General features: G+C 38.3%; 1 protein-coding gene across 4 annotated transcripts in view; it reads right to left on the bottom strand.

Annotated features, from left to right (window-relative positions):
• LOC139119503 (fibronectin type-III domain-containing protein 3A-like) overlaps window positions 1-2,747 on the bottom strand; it is a 129,423-nt gene extending 126,676 nt beyond the window's left edge. For 2 of the 4 annotated variants that reach the window (XM_070683363.1, XM_070683365.1), the window contains exon 1: window positions 2,677-2,746. The gene's annotated coding sequence lies outside the window, so the exon portion shown is untranslated. Of the gene's footprint in view, window positions 1-2,676 lie in introns of all 4 variants that reach the window. The other 2 variants (XM_070683361.1, XM_070683364.1) reach the window with 2 other exon arrangements.
• Between the last annotated feature and the right edge of the window lie 12,208 nt (window positions 2,748-14,955).

Below are 14,955 nucleotides of genomic sequence, written 5' to 3'. Positions count from 1 at the left end.
GTATTCCAAGTGCAAATCAGTATTTAAAAGATTCAGATCATACCTAATGATCTATGGAACATGGACTGGCAATTTATGGCAGTGAAGCTCACCTATGAATTTCATTCAGCCTTATGGGGTTTAGTTGGCAAATAGCAGCTAAATTATGAATTGCAGGTGGTTAGATATTGAGAACTGCACCAGAAAACATTCAGCAACCATTAAGTAATACACAGATGAGTGACATAAATTGTTCTACAAAAGAAAGCTGGTAACAGGCCTGTCCCTTCTTAAACTGTCAAATTTCCCTTCCACAAACGAATGTACAGTGTTATTCTTAAAACTGTTAAACATTTATGATTGTGATTCCTGCAGAGTGACAAAGTCCTTTACAATAATGAAGTTCTGTCATCTTTAATTACGATTTTCAAAAGTGAATGGACACTGTTTCTGTACACTATGTCAACTGCTAAGAACAGTGGGCAATTCATATAATATCTGTAGAGTTACATTGAAAGAGCAGAGGCATTGGCCTTTTGATCTTTCAAAAATAAAATTTGTGATCTTCTGATTTCGCTAATTATTAAATTTGAAACACTTCATACAAGTACCAAGTCTAGCATATACTGATGCTTAGTCGGCATGGGATTTGAATAATAAAGACGTTGGGGAAAGACAGTGAAGAAGGAATCATTCATCTACACTCCGTTTTGCTAATTTTGCTGACAGACAAAATTGTCTAAATTAAAAGTGAGTTAATCTATAACAACATACATTATTTTAGCAGGAAAATCAGTGAATTATCTCCCAGTGAAAATGCCCAAAACATCAAACAGTCTTATGACATCCCTACGAAAATCAATGCTATTGAAACAACCAAGGATAGTATGGGTATTACCTACCCTGCTTGTCATGCAGTAAAAAAAGAAAAATTACATCGTCGCTCCATTATAGAATTTGTAAAATTTCTCACTACAAGCTTCAGGTATTCTAACGATACGGTTTCATGGTATGTATGATGCACACTGGAAAAGTCTGCCATGAACAAGAAACAGTGCTGTAACCTTGAATATAATGTCTCTTTTTGAAATGATGGAAATGTCTGAGTGCTCAATTTGACACATCAGTTCATAATGTGGCATTTGATGACAGGGTTAATTTTCTTGAGATGATAAAATTAGTGCAGAGTTTTTTCTAGGATGAGGAATTTCACTATGTATGATTGTTATCCCGCTTGTCGTTGATTCCATATGGCAAGGAAAGAGTGTCTCTAACAGGACTATAAGAAATGTTTTTTGAATGGAAATTGCAAGAATAACATGAAAGAAAGGGGAGGTCAGGAAAACAATTATTTCTTGTCAGTAATCTGATGACAAAATTACCATGATGATGTCTTTAACAGAGAAATCTGTTAGAAATGTCCAGTCTCTACAACAAATAAAAAAAGATTCTAAACTACTCTCTACAGCCCCTGTATGTCAAATATGCCAAAAGAATAAAGTAAGTTGCAAGACATCAATAAAAAGTGAAAATCACATCAACAAGAAGTATGGCTGGTTGTTCGCCTATTTCACCTTGAACTCAATACTGATATTTCCGCACTCTGTCTCGTACAAATCACATTTACTTGTGCCATCCATTATGAAAGTATTACATGTAAGAAGTAATTATTTAAAGCGAACGTTTTTATGTACCCGCTACTGGTCATTGGAGACAGAGACGACTTCTTTGAAACGGATAAGTCAAAGTGTCATTCTATAAGGTTCCATAAATTAAATACGCGGCCGCCATGACGTGTGCCCACGTTGAGCTTTTATGAATGAAGCTGATTCAGCGTCATTGACTATTAAAATAGACGAAGCATATGCATCAAATGCATTGGCTCAATTAGGGTCCAGCACTGAAGATCACAAAATCTCACCTAAAAAGTTGCCGTGACCCGTAAGCTGGACAGTCTACAGTTCGCTGCCAATTTTCAAATATATTTTCCTGTTACTGTATATGAAGGGGTAGGCACTGTCATAGGTCAATCCTTTCCGAAAACGTACTGTAAATAGCAATTTTCCATCTGTTCTAATTCTCCACCGCACTTCTCTCAGATAACGGAAACCAAAATACACGAACGAGACTGCGAAAAACTGACAAAGTCCTACAATATTTAACAGTTAGCTTCGACAAAAGGTACTTTCGTGAGACCCGATGAAACGCTGATTCGGTTTTTGTCTCGGCCAGCTGACGTTCAATGCATACTCGTCACTTTAAAGCGCCGTCTGAGATATAATCGCGATCGACGGAGGGTGCGACCGCGAAGAAACCCACAAACAGCAAGAATGCCTACACAGCGTTAAATAACAATGCTCGCCAAATATTCGTAAACGCTCCAGAAATACCCAAATCTTAATTTATACCAATGGACATGTGAATCAACAGATGATAGAGTTTTTATGGCGAGGAAATTCTACCTAATTAAAATCCATTCAGAGAACCATATTGCTCGAAGCTAGCTAAATTATAATGTCTGAACTATCTCACAGTCCATACTGAGACTGGGAGCTCGACAGTCCAGATTTTGATGGGTTCAGACACAAAATTCAATCGCAACGTCAATAAATATCGCAAACGTTATATCCTGACATGTACAAAAAGCAAGCTACACAGAAAATAAGACAGAAATTAGCGAAATTAATGTGCACAGACCTTTCAATCTGGAAAATCTAGTCAACATAGACTTTGCTGTTTACACGTCGGTCGCCATTTTGTGTAAAGCACTATGGGAGGACGGCCCACGTCGCAAGACCCCCTGGATCAGTGAACAAAGAACATTTAACTTACGTAATTCCTAGCTTTGATTCTCCCTATCACCGCGTGCCGTATGCTCACTGTCAGACAATATTAAGGTACAATTTGAAATACTAGAGTAGGAGAAACAAGAGTTGACGAATATAAAAGAATGCGTAATCCTTCTTCCATGAATTTTCGCATGCCGCTTTAACTGTTTATAAACAGAATCAATCCCGGGGCATTTGAAATAGTTGCAACCGGAAAATGTCATACATAAGCTTAGACGTAAACTGTGGACATGGAATTAAAGTATACCAGATAATACAACACGTTATCATGGGTAATAACATAAAAAAGAAAGATAAGAAGGGAAAAACAAGGTAAAAAGCCACATCTCTAAAGTCATGTAGTTGCTGTCTTAATACTACTGGGCCCACTCAGAATAAATGCGCTATCTTCGTGGTCCATTGCAGCAAAACTACGACATGTTCACCGATGGGACGACACATATGTCTTACGGAGATTTCTGAACACATGCCTGACATGAGATCATATTATCTTAGAAGGAAGTGTCATCTATGGTTTTGACAATGGGAACAGAATGATAACAGCATGCACTTGCAGCATCAGTATTCATGTTAGAAATAGGACACGTGAAACAATTATACTTCCTTAGGGAGCGTTCAGTTATTATGGCCGGGGGTGGGCCGGCAAAATCCAGGGGGGGGGTCACCTCAAATTTGAAAACTGCAGAGGGGGGGGGGTCATGTATTTTTCAAACAGCTCAGAGGGGGGGTCACTTAATTTTCATAGGTATCCCTCCCTTCAAAAAGCAGTTTCAGTGTTCAGAAATATTCTGGGAGATAAAAATGATTCGTTGCATGATTTCATTCTCTGAAGTTATTCACCTGTAAATCTGAACAAAAGTATAATTATCTGTCACATGAACATCTTGACTTGACAACTCTGAGGCTTGTCTTATTGTAAATCAAGCTCACTGCACTGAGGGCAATGAACAATTCCTATTACTTACATATTAGAGATATAGTAAGTTTTGTCAGGGAAATTATTTAACAGTTAGGCCTACCTGTACTGAGACTACTAGTACCATGAAAAGTTAAATAATACTTTTAGGTGAAATTCAAATATCATAATTGTTGTCCACATCTGAACTTTTAAATACCCTATCAAGTACATTTGTATCAATTATCAAACACCAATAAAAGCACAAATTAATTTAGTTTAGCATTGTAAAAAAATTATTCTTAGTTTTCTCATAGACTCCAGTGTATAGTGAATCAGCATTTCGGTGAAATTCCAAAATCTAATTTCTTGCACACATATCAACCTTTAACCATCCTAGGCTAACTAAGTACTTTAAAATGAATTATCAAATGTCTATAAATACACAGATTTTGATAGTTTTGTATTGGAAAAAAATTATTCATATTTTCCTCATAGACTCCCATGTACAGTGAATCTACATTTTGGTATAATTCCAAAATCCAATTTCTGGCGAACACATCCATTTGTTACAACCCTAATCTAATCAAGTACATTGATATCAATAATCGAGAGTACATAAATACATGGGTTTACCTATTTTTGTATTGGAAAAAAAATTTTCATACTTTCCTCATAGACTCCCATGTATAGTGGATGAACATTTTCAGTGAAATTCCATAATGAGATTTCTTCTACACATAATATGCACCTTTAACCATCATATTCTAATCAAGTACAATTATGTTAATTATTGAACGTCTGTATATGCACAAGTATACCAAGTTTTTCATTGGAAAAAAAATTATTCACAATTTTATCATTGACTCCCATGTATAGTGGATGAACATTTTTGGTGAAATTCTAAGGTCAAACTTTTTGTCCACATGCCAGTTGTAACAACCCTATTTCATTTAAGTACATTTATGTAAATTATCAAATATCTATAAATGCACAGATATAGGTTTGCATTGAAAAAGTATTACATAGATTTCTCATACATGTATGAGAAAATATATGTATACCATGTATAGTGAATCAACATTATCAACAGCTGATTTTTAATTAAATCCAAATATCAAAATATGTACACACACGCTTGCACAAAAATATTGCGATCCACCAGTAATTTCTGTCCAACTCCTTTGAGGGGTAATTTCAAAATTATAGCAAGTCAGAATGGGAAATCTGAGCATTAACACCTTTTGAGTTTGTAAGGAAGGTCATTTGAAAAAATCTACGCTCTTTTTTGTGGGGGATTCTATCGCTCTATACCCCTGAGGTGTTTGTGTGTGCGGCTAATTTACTCAAGCAATGTGGGTAAGGGGAGGGTCATGAAATTTTTGTCGTCTTGAAAGCGGGGGTCATCAATTTTTTGGTACAATGGGTAGGGGGGTTCACTTATTTTGACTGATGCGCAGTAAGAATTTGCCGGCCCACCCCCGGCCATAATAACTGAACGCTCCCTTAGTAATGTCCCATGGGCGCTTGAAACACCAAGCATTGGTGTACGAGAGGGTAGCGAGGCAACCCCACCCTTTCATTCTCAAGATGGGGAGAGGGGCGTCGCTCTCTCAACGTCTTTGCCCGTCAATATATCCAGATATCCATAGCTAGTCCTCTTATTGCGATTTTACATATGCGAACCCGTCCTCTAACATTAATTCTGGTACCACTTGGCCAACGTATGAGATTGCAGTCATATCTTTTAGGGATACATCATTTCACATCTGGGGACAGGTTGGAGGAACATTTGTGAAGTTTTCCATCGGAGAACTTTTAACACCAACCTTTCGAAATCAAGCATAAAATTTCGAGTCAATGTGCAGAGTTTGGAACTAACACGATTGGATTTTGGAGAATTTTGGAGAATTTTGGAGAATTGGATCTTCATATTCAAATATCAGTCCGAGTCCCCGAGGTAGTTTAGGTTACCCAGACTGCTATGCGGCGCAGAGGAAATTACAGTGCTCGATGATAAAAGCAGAGCGTTATAAAAATAGTGATAACACAAATTACTTCAAAGTATATGTGTTAAAGTATATATGTTATATCTGTTACTTGTTATTTGTCATTATTGTATACCTTCAAAAGTACCCTGCAGTACTCAAATCCTAAATGATGATCAGTAGTTATGCCAAATCATTCAGCTGTAGCACAGACTCTCAGAAATATGGCCAATCTAGTAACACTGCAACGGCATTGCTGAGTAATTTGATGCGCGGTCACAGTACTAGCTCGGCAGACTCTTTACTGTTTAGACAGTCTACCGAGGAAGTACTGTGAATTTGGCATAAATACTGATCATCGTTTAGGATTTGAGTGCTGTAGGATACTTTTGAAGATATACAATAATGACAAACATTAATTTTTTATCAAGAATATTAGTAATCAAAAAGTAATAAAAATGCGCGAATTTGGCACGGAAACTGATCAGCATTCAAGATTCGTGTACAATAGGGTACTTGTGTAGGTATACAATAATGACAGAAATATTTAATATTTATCAAAAGTATTCAAACTCATAAATTTATGATTTTTTTAAACTCGACGTGGAACTTGTCGTGATTATTCTACAGACTGTTTCATGCGCTTGGCAATCGTCAGGAGTGATGTTGGCGGGTTCGTTGCTACCTATATATAGGGTCAGGTGTATATGCAAACGAGGCGGTTGTTCTGGTGCGTTCAAGTGTTAATGAGAAGGAATTTGCTTCTGTGTCTACATTTGGAAAGAAATTCTGTACGTTTGTTTAGCAGTGTTGACTTGTCTGAGTTGATAATGTGAAATTTCTCCGTGATGCAGCTCGTTTGCATATACACCTGACCCTATATATAGGTAGCAACGAGCCCGCCAACATCACTCCTGACGATTGCCAAGCGCATGAAACAGTCTTTATAGTAATCACGACAAGCTCCACGTCTAGCAATACCTATGCCCTGCGGAAACGCATCGAGCACTATACACTGCCTGAATTGACACCAAGCCACTGATCATATATATATATAATATATATATATATATATATATATATATATATATATATATATATATATATATATATATATATATATATATATATACACATATATATATATGTGTGTGTGTGTGTGTGTGTGTGTGTGTGTGTGTGTGTGTGTGTGTGTGTGTGTGTGTGTGTGTGTCATATTAGTCACAAAAAAAATTTCGGCCGTGTGATAATTTTGAGGCTAGCAACTCCCATGTGATAGTCATAGTGACGTGATCTTCCCTAGGGATGTGAACATTGTTGCATCCAAGAACTAAACTAGCTTGTACTTCGGAAAAGAAATTATTCGAAATGAAATAATTTTGTATGAGAATAGTTAAGATTTAAAAAATAGATGAAGCGAAGGTGTGTGCAATCGGTATATATGATAGTTACGTTGAGTGAGGGTGATATGATAGCACTTTGCTAGCACTTTTCAAATCCGTAATGAATACATTTATTTAAAGTTCTGCAAATACGGGAATATTTGCTGCGTACAGAGATTCCAATTTCTGCTAGAAAGCAAACTAAAATGGAATTTACGCTTAAAATAAAAGTTCTGGTGATTATGCTAACAAATGTTACCGAGAAGACAAAGGCAGGTCAGTATATGATAGACACCTCTTAGTCCGGCAACTTTAGTTGCTACATTGTTGCAAAATAAATGGTTTTATGCGTGATATATTGGACCCTGGGCGTATATTAAACAGAGATCGCATCTGACACAATACATATGCAGTGGACGGATATGTCTTACACATTGAGAGAGAGAGAGAGAGAGAGAGAGAGAGAGAGAAGAGAGAGAGAGAGAGAGAGAGAGAGAGTTTCACATAACATTGACAGGAATAATACAAAAAATACCGCTTTTCCTCTTCTTTTCCCTAGGTATAGACACCAGAAAACTGTTGTTTTGAATGTCTAGTGCTTTAAGTAACATATTGGCAGTCACGATGAAACAAATGGACACAATTAGACCCCCCGTTTTGTATCCTCGTTTTGTCATAACTTGATCGGAAAGAGTAGCTATATACGTGTAATGAAAACGGGCTTGTAGTCTAATTGCCTTTCGATGACAAAACATAAAAGGTGTCCTTATCCCATTTTACATTTAAATGTGAGGTTAAAGGATTACTGTCGGACACGTTTTGCCACACACACACACACACACACACACACACACACACACACACACACACACACACACATATATATATATATATATATATATATATATATATATATATATATATATATATATATATATATATATATATATATATATATACAGGGGTTTCATTAAGTTTTGAAGTAGGGGGCCAGAATGGAAAAGTAGGCGGTTTGCAGCTGCCATGACCACAAAGCGGTCATCGTCGGGGGAGGGTCACCCCCTCCCGGCCTTCGGCCGGAAACCCTGTAAAATGAGCTGAAATTCACTTTTTACAGCTCACAGTAACTTGAATTTCTAGTATTTTCAGGAGAATTGTCGGGAGTGTTCTGGGGCAATTTGTGTTCATATCTTAAAAGCCATTTTCCTGGGAGATTAGGCCTAACTATGATAATTTACAATTAAAAATGATAAAATGTGGTAATGTTGACGATATTTTGAACAAAGAAAACTGACGTTTTTAGAGCCTCTATGCTTTCAGGAGGTAAACTATAATAATTCACTATTATTAATGATATAAATTTGATATGTAGATGATATTAAATTATACAGTGTTACATCTAGACAGGGGGATAGGGGATTCCCCCTCTGTTGAAATGTCGGCACCCCCAATTAATTTGTCAAGGGGGACCACTCCCCCGCCCCCATGTGCCAGTCACACCTTCGAGGTACAAGTAGAACACATGAACTAGTGAAATGCCCCCCTCCCAAATTTTCTGGTAAAGGGGAAAAATCCCCCTCGTGATGCCATCCTGGATGAAACACTCATATTTTAAGCACAGTAAATGAAAAACTTTTCATTAATGTATAATGTTATGCTTAAAATTAAGAACCCTGGTGTTTTGTATGGAAATCTGTAGATGACGAACTTTTATACCACCGGGGAGGCAAAAAGGATAATTTGTATAACAATGATGATAAAAATTAACAATCATTACCATATTTCGCAAATAGAATCAAAGACCCTCAAGGTTATTTGACTATATGGGTATGCAAAGTAAGAACCTTGATAAAGGATATGAAAATTTGTACGTTCAGAAGCTCACATTTGCATTTAACCTGACGATCGCTTTTGAAGTGAATTTAGAGGTTTGATCGTATTGTAACCACTCTGGGCGATGTTTTTATTGGCGTCGATAGACCGAAAAGCAGTATATATCATGCGTCCAGCTGGTTATATACCTTTACATTTACGCCTACCGCAGTGCAACGCACGTCGGCTTACTAAAATTCGAACTGTAATCGGGAAGTTTTTTCGTTAGAAAAAATCAGGTCATTGCCTACGAAAACAGTTTAAATCCACGTAATTATCCTTCTCTTGTTTCTTGGTCCACTTCAAAACCGAAGATCGTACAGCGAATACGGCTAGTTTTCAATCGGGTTCGAACCGAAGTTTGACCTTGCGATAGCTTCCGTCTTCATTTGTTCATCGACCATTTTGAGTTGAGCTAACGACGGCCGACAGGTGAAGTATGCACGTTTTCATTGGCGTATATAAAGGTCACCACATAGGAATCAGCAATTCAGGTAGCCAATAGCATCGTCCGTCGCAATTCCGATTTTTATTGAGGCAGTATAGCAAGACTGTGCTGCATCGTACAAGGCGATCGTAGTAGTCGCTCGTCTTCTAAATTATGTTTCACATAAAAGCAGTTGAAAAGTTTGATTACACAGCTTGTGAAACTTGTCCGTATCATTTCAGAAGGTAAAACATGTTTTAGCTATGAAAGAGTTCAAGTTTTCCGAAAAAGTAGCCGGCGAAATCTTGAGAGTAACCGGTCAATTTCGCCGGCTGCCGGCTCTTAATGAAACCCCTGTTATATATATATATATATATCTCGTACTTTTGTCATTTTTTGTTACTTTAAATTTTGTTATTTTTCGTTATGTTTCGTAACTATATATATATTTATATATATATATATATTCTTTGCTTTCTTAATCTTGTAAATTATGACAAAAACGAAATACTACGAAAAATAACAAAAGTACGATTGGAGATTGACGTACGTTTTTGCTAATTTTGAACGATGATTTTCGGTTAAGATATTGTGAACTTCGGAGAAATACTCTGTTATAGCCAAATCTAGTATTTCAAAAATATCCTGCCCTTTTCGACGGCCGTTGATCGACAGCGAAGTTCTTAGGCATGCATGTATGATCATGCGCGGAAAGGTTTTAAGATCCCCTGGTCGTATACTCTGACATTTGTGCGCACTCTATTAGGGTAGTTTCGAGAAACCCAAATCATCATCACGTGCTGTCAACTTTCTGAATAAGGATGGTAGGAGCAGATCGAGGGAAGTGGGCAGCCACAAATACTTTAGATGGATAATATCCCTAGCTAGAAAATAAAACTAGGTGTAAAAACAGCAACTGATATGAAAAATAGGAAATAAACCGTCATGAGATAACAAAGACAAATGAACTACGGTCGGGTCAGAAGTACCACAAAGTTATCGTCTGTGTATGGAGGTAGAACTTCTTCTTCTCAGGCATATGTACACACATCTATGGGCGCATATATATAGACTCCACGTACAATGTCAGAAGAGATAAAAGGCTAAACATGTTCTCTACACATATTTTGGATCTCATGCACGCTAGGGACTTCAATCTTGTCAAGGCTTCCCGTTCAAACTCGCCTGATGACTGGCTCCTTTACAAATCTCTTAGAAATAAGGTTGTTCACACCATTGCCTCCGAAAAACGTCGTCATTATAAAAATGTTTTGGTTTTTTTTTCAAAAATTACAGCAATTCTTCGGTTGTGTGGTGTACTGTAAATGAAATACTGTCCCAAGAAAACTCCCCATCCCAAAGTCCCAGTATTATTCACAAAGGTGTGTTGCTCTCTGACAATAAGGTCATCGCAAATGCGTTCAATACCCACTTTACAAGTATTGTAAATAGTTATCGTCAAAGTGTTCACATTGAGCCTGACTTTAGTCTGATTAAAGCATGGGTAACTAAACAGATGGATCCTGCCCCTGTCACTTTTCAAATTCCGCCCATTTCCTGTAGTTTTGTTATGGATCAACTTTCTTCATTAGATATCAATAAGACCGAGGGAAATGACAACATTTCCCAGACACTTCTCCAAGTTGGTGCTGCCAGCATTGCTGATTCTGTCACGAAAATATTCAATTTGTCAATTGTAAATGGTTCGTTTCCGAAATGTTTTAAATGTGCTAGAGTTGTACCAGTTCACAAGAGTGGGTCAAAACAACTTTTGAATAACTACAGGCCCATTTCCATTCTGCCTGCTTTATCGAAGATTCTTGAGAGGCATGTTTACAGGAGTTTCTATGATTATCTTCAAACAAACAATCTTTTTATCAGCTCGCCGTCTGGTTTTAGACAATTTCATTCATGCCACACTGCACTTCTTAAGCTAACAGATCAACTTTAAAATAATAATGATCTGGGTTTGTATAATGGTTTAATGTTTTTAGATCTATGTAAAGCTTTCGATCTTGTTGATCATCAAATTCTCATCAGAAAGCTTTCTATCTATGGTGTCACTGGTTCCTCTTAAAGCTGGTTTCGATCGTACCTCACTGATAGGAGTCAGTTTACCAGCAACTTAGGGAAGAAATCACATACTTTACCAATTGTATGTGGAGTACCTCAAGGCTCCATTTTAGGCCCACTTTTATTTCTGATTTTCATAAACGACCTCCCTTTGTGTCTAAACATGTGTAACTTAGACATGTTTGCTGATGATCAAACTCTCTGTGTATCTGGGGATGGTGTTGATGAAGTTGAAAAAAACAATTCAGGACGATGTGCTACCTATCTCTACCTGGGTTAACAATAATGCGATGTCCATCAATACCACAAAGACAAAGAGTATGATTGTAGCGTCAAACCCAAAGGTCACAAATTTAAAAGAATCAAATGCGACAATCAATGTATGTATAAACAACTGTGAGATTTCGAATGTTTTCAGTCACAACCTTCTCGGTATTGAGATTGACAGTATATGTATCTAAATGTTAGGTTGAAAGTTCTAGCTACAGAGAAATTACTGTGTCCAACTGGCAATTTAGCTCGTCCCAAAATGACGGACCGGACATGGCATGCCAAGTACAGACTGAATTTTATGTCCCGGTCTTTGGTAGTCCGTGTGGGCTACCATTTCATGGATTTTGGTAGCCCAAGGGAAAAGTTGGTAGTCTGTGGACGCGGGACTACCGCTAATTTCGACCCCTGAAAATACTAAGCAAGGAAGTATCCAGTTTTAACCACAGCGTACCCAGACATCTGGTTGTTATTGTTTGTATTGTTGCTTATGCTTATTAGTCATGTTTTGTTGACCAATTTAATTCAACGAACATAACTGTTGTGTTGTTGTTAGTTTAAACATAATGTAGATATTATAAGAAACGCTACAACTTACAAGGACACTATATCTGTCCCTGCCAAAGTACACTCTCTTCATAAAGAGAGTGACATCTACATTACGTTTCATTTGAACCAACAACAACACAACAGTTATGTTCGTTGAATTTTATTGTTCAACAAAACATGACTGGTTAAAACTGAAAAATGTGACATCCAGTAACCATCAGCAAGCACTTGAAGCACTTTACGGATACGGCGCCCTGGACAGTGAGGGAAGAAAACCAAAGTTACGGATCGATGAGAATTTTCAGATAAGAAAGTGCAAGGGCACGTCCAAAAACGGGCACCTTCAAAATTGAACTTGAGAGTTTTTTGTAGTCTTCGGTATTCTGTACACATTATAACAAGTGTACAAGACAAAGGACTTGCAGGGTGAAGAAATATCGGATACATTCTATGAACATGAATTGCAAAGTGTAACTGTGGGACCTACACAGTCGAGAAAACCTTGAGCACCTAGAAGACGAAAGGAAATAAACACTAGCCCCCCGGCCGAAGAAACTGACCAGTCCCTAAGGTCAAATACTGGCACAAACAATTACGTATGGACGCTCCTTTACAGTGGCCCTAGAACCACAGTCATCTATGGTCCATTCCGCTCTGCGTCTATATATGCGCCCCATAGACGTGTGTACATATCAGGGATATGTACATACGTTTATGGGGCGCATATATAGACGCAGAGCGGAATGGACCACAGGTGACTGCGCTGGAACGTTTCAGATTTGATACGATGATGCCAGCCAGACCTGAGCCATTTGAACGGACTTTTTTTTAAAAGATAAATTTATTTCAACAAATTCGCCAATAAAACAAATCTAAACAAATCTGAATGGGCTTACCCACCTAGGAACCGTCTGAACGCCCTCACGCGGCCGTATTTGTAGTGTGAACAAATAACAACCAACATTGAATTCACTCGGCGGCCGAACCATAGACTCTCGAGATTTTCGAGGGTCTATGGCCGAACAGAGTACTGCATTTTATAACAATTTGTCTGGTGAAGCGATCAGTTTAATTATTGCAGTCTGGTCAGACGAAAATATCAGGTGCCGCCAACGAAGCTGTTCGTGCAAAAAGGTGTTCGTGCGAAGTTTTTCAGCGGGCGGGCAGATTTCAAAACTAATCAGCGGGCGGGGAGAAAATATCGATATTTACTGTGGGCGGGGAAGAAATTTCATTACTTTCAGCGGGCGGGGAGAAAATTTTTGACAGTGGGCACCGGAAAATACGTAGAGGGAGGGGAAAGCGGCGTACTTAATAGAACCTAACTTAGAGGGGAGCAATGTTCCAAGATATACAGCTAACTGCTTGCATGGTTTTTTGTTGATGTGGGTTGCCTAGTGGGCATCTAGTTGGCAATGGGGAATTTCAGTAGTGGGGAGAGGGCAGCGGGGAGCTTGAATTGTTGTGGGGAGTGGGGAGCGGGCAGACTGTAGATACCGGAGGGCAGTGGGCATCAAAATTCAGTGGGAGGGCGCATTTTCAGTGTATACCAGTGGGAGGGCAGTTACGAACAGCTCTCACTTTCCCCTCCAAATTTTAGGTCAGGGTCAAAAATAAGAAAAATCGGTATATCAGCCTTCAAAACAGGTTTGTGATGATTTTGAGAAATTCATGAAATTTACCAGTTGGCGGCACCTGAAATATCCAACGTCGATGCTGAACGGAAGCACAGTCACCTGTGGTCTATTCCGCTCTGCGTCTATAGATGCGCCCCATACACATGTGTACATATGCCTGAGAAGAAGAGGCATATGTCCACACGTCTATGGGGCGCATATATAAACGCAGAGCGGAATAGACCACAGGTGACTGTGACGAAACCTGTAGGAACAGCCATGTGAACAAATAATGACTGAAAAGGCGCTGCAATTTAAAGAAGCAGGACAGCGGTGCCACCAGAAAATCAACGCGCTCAAAAACTTAGGTGCACGGAAGCTGTAGACAGTGACAGACAAAGTGGTAGAGGGAGTGAATGCCTTGCTTTAAGAGTAACTATCTCAAATCTATATACTCAGCCATATACAACTTTTGAACTGGAAAGAGCGCATTAAAGCTACAATCGCTGTGAATTTAATGCATTATTTTTGTGATTTTATTTTCAAACCAAAGTTGATTGATTCGTGTAAATGTGCCACCTTATACAGAAGGATCACTGCTCGCTGATTTGGACCATTCAATAATAAACGGGTGCCGCGCTCGTCAATGGCGCCCCAAGGAAAAGTACAAAAAGTGCAGTATTTCGTGCACGATACACATCGTGATCATCCAAGAAACAAGCACGAAACCATTTACTTCTATGCACAACTCACGATGGCTGACAAATGTTGTATCTTTATTTTCTCTCTCACTTGATTAGTTTTTGAAAATGGCGGGAATCAAAATTGATGTTAACATTTTTGTATTTCCATGCCACTTTCGACACAACAGTGTATACGCTTTTTCAGTCTTGAATGGGTCTTATTCAAAGAAACTTCTTGGAAAACAGGATACTTTGAGATGGGCTTATTACATATTCACAGCTATTGGGTATTTTGAGTGTATTTCCCGATTCATGGGTGTATCGCACCAATGTGCATCGCTTTTTAGGGAGCATTCGTTTCCTACGGGAGGT

This window comes from Ptychodera flava, chromosome 19 (assembly GCF_041260155.1).
Source record: "Ptychodera flava strain L36383 chromosome 19, AS_Pfla_20210202, whole genome shotgun sequence".
NCBI lineage: Eukaryota > Metazoa > Hemichordata > Enteropneusta > Ptychoderidae > Ptychodera > Ptychodera flava.
This window is presented reverse-complemented; position numbering and strand designations above follow the sequence as displayed.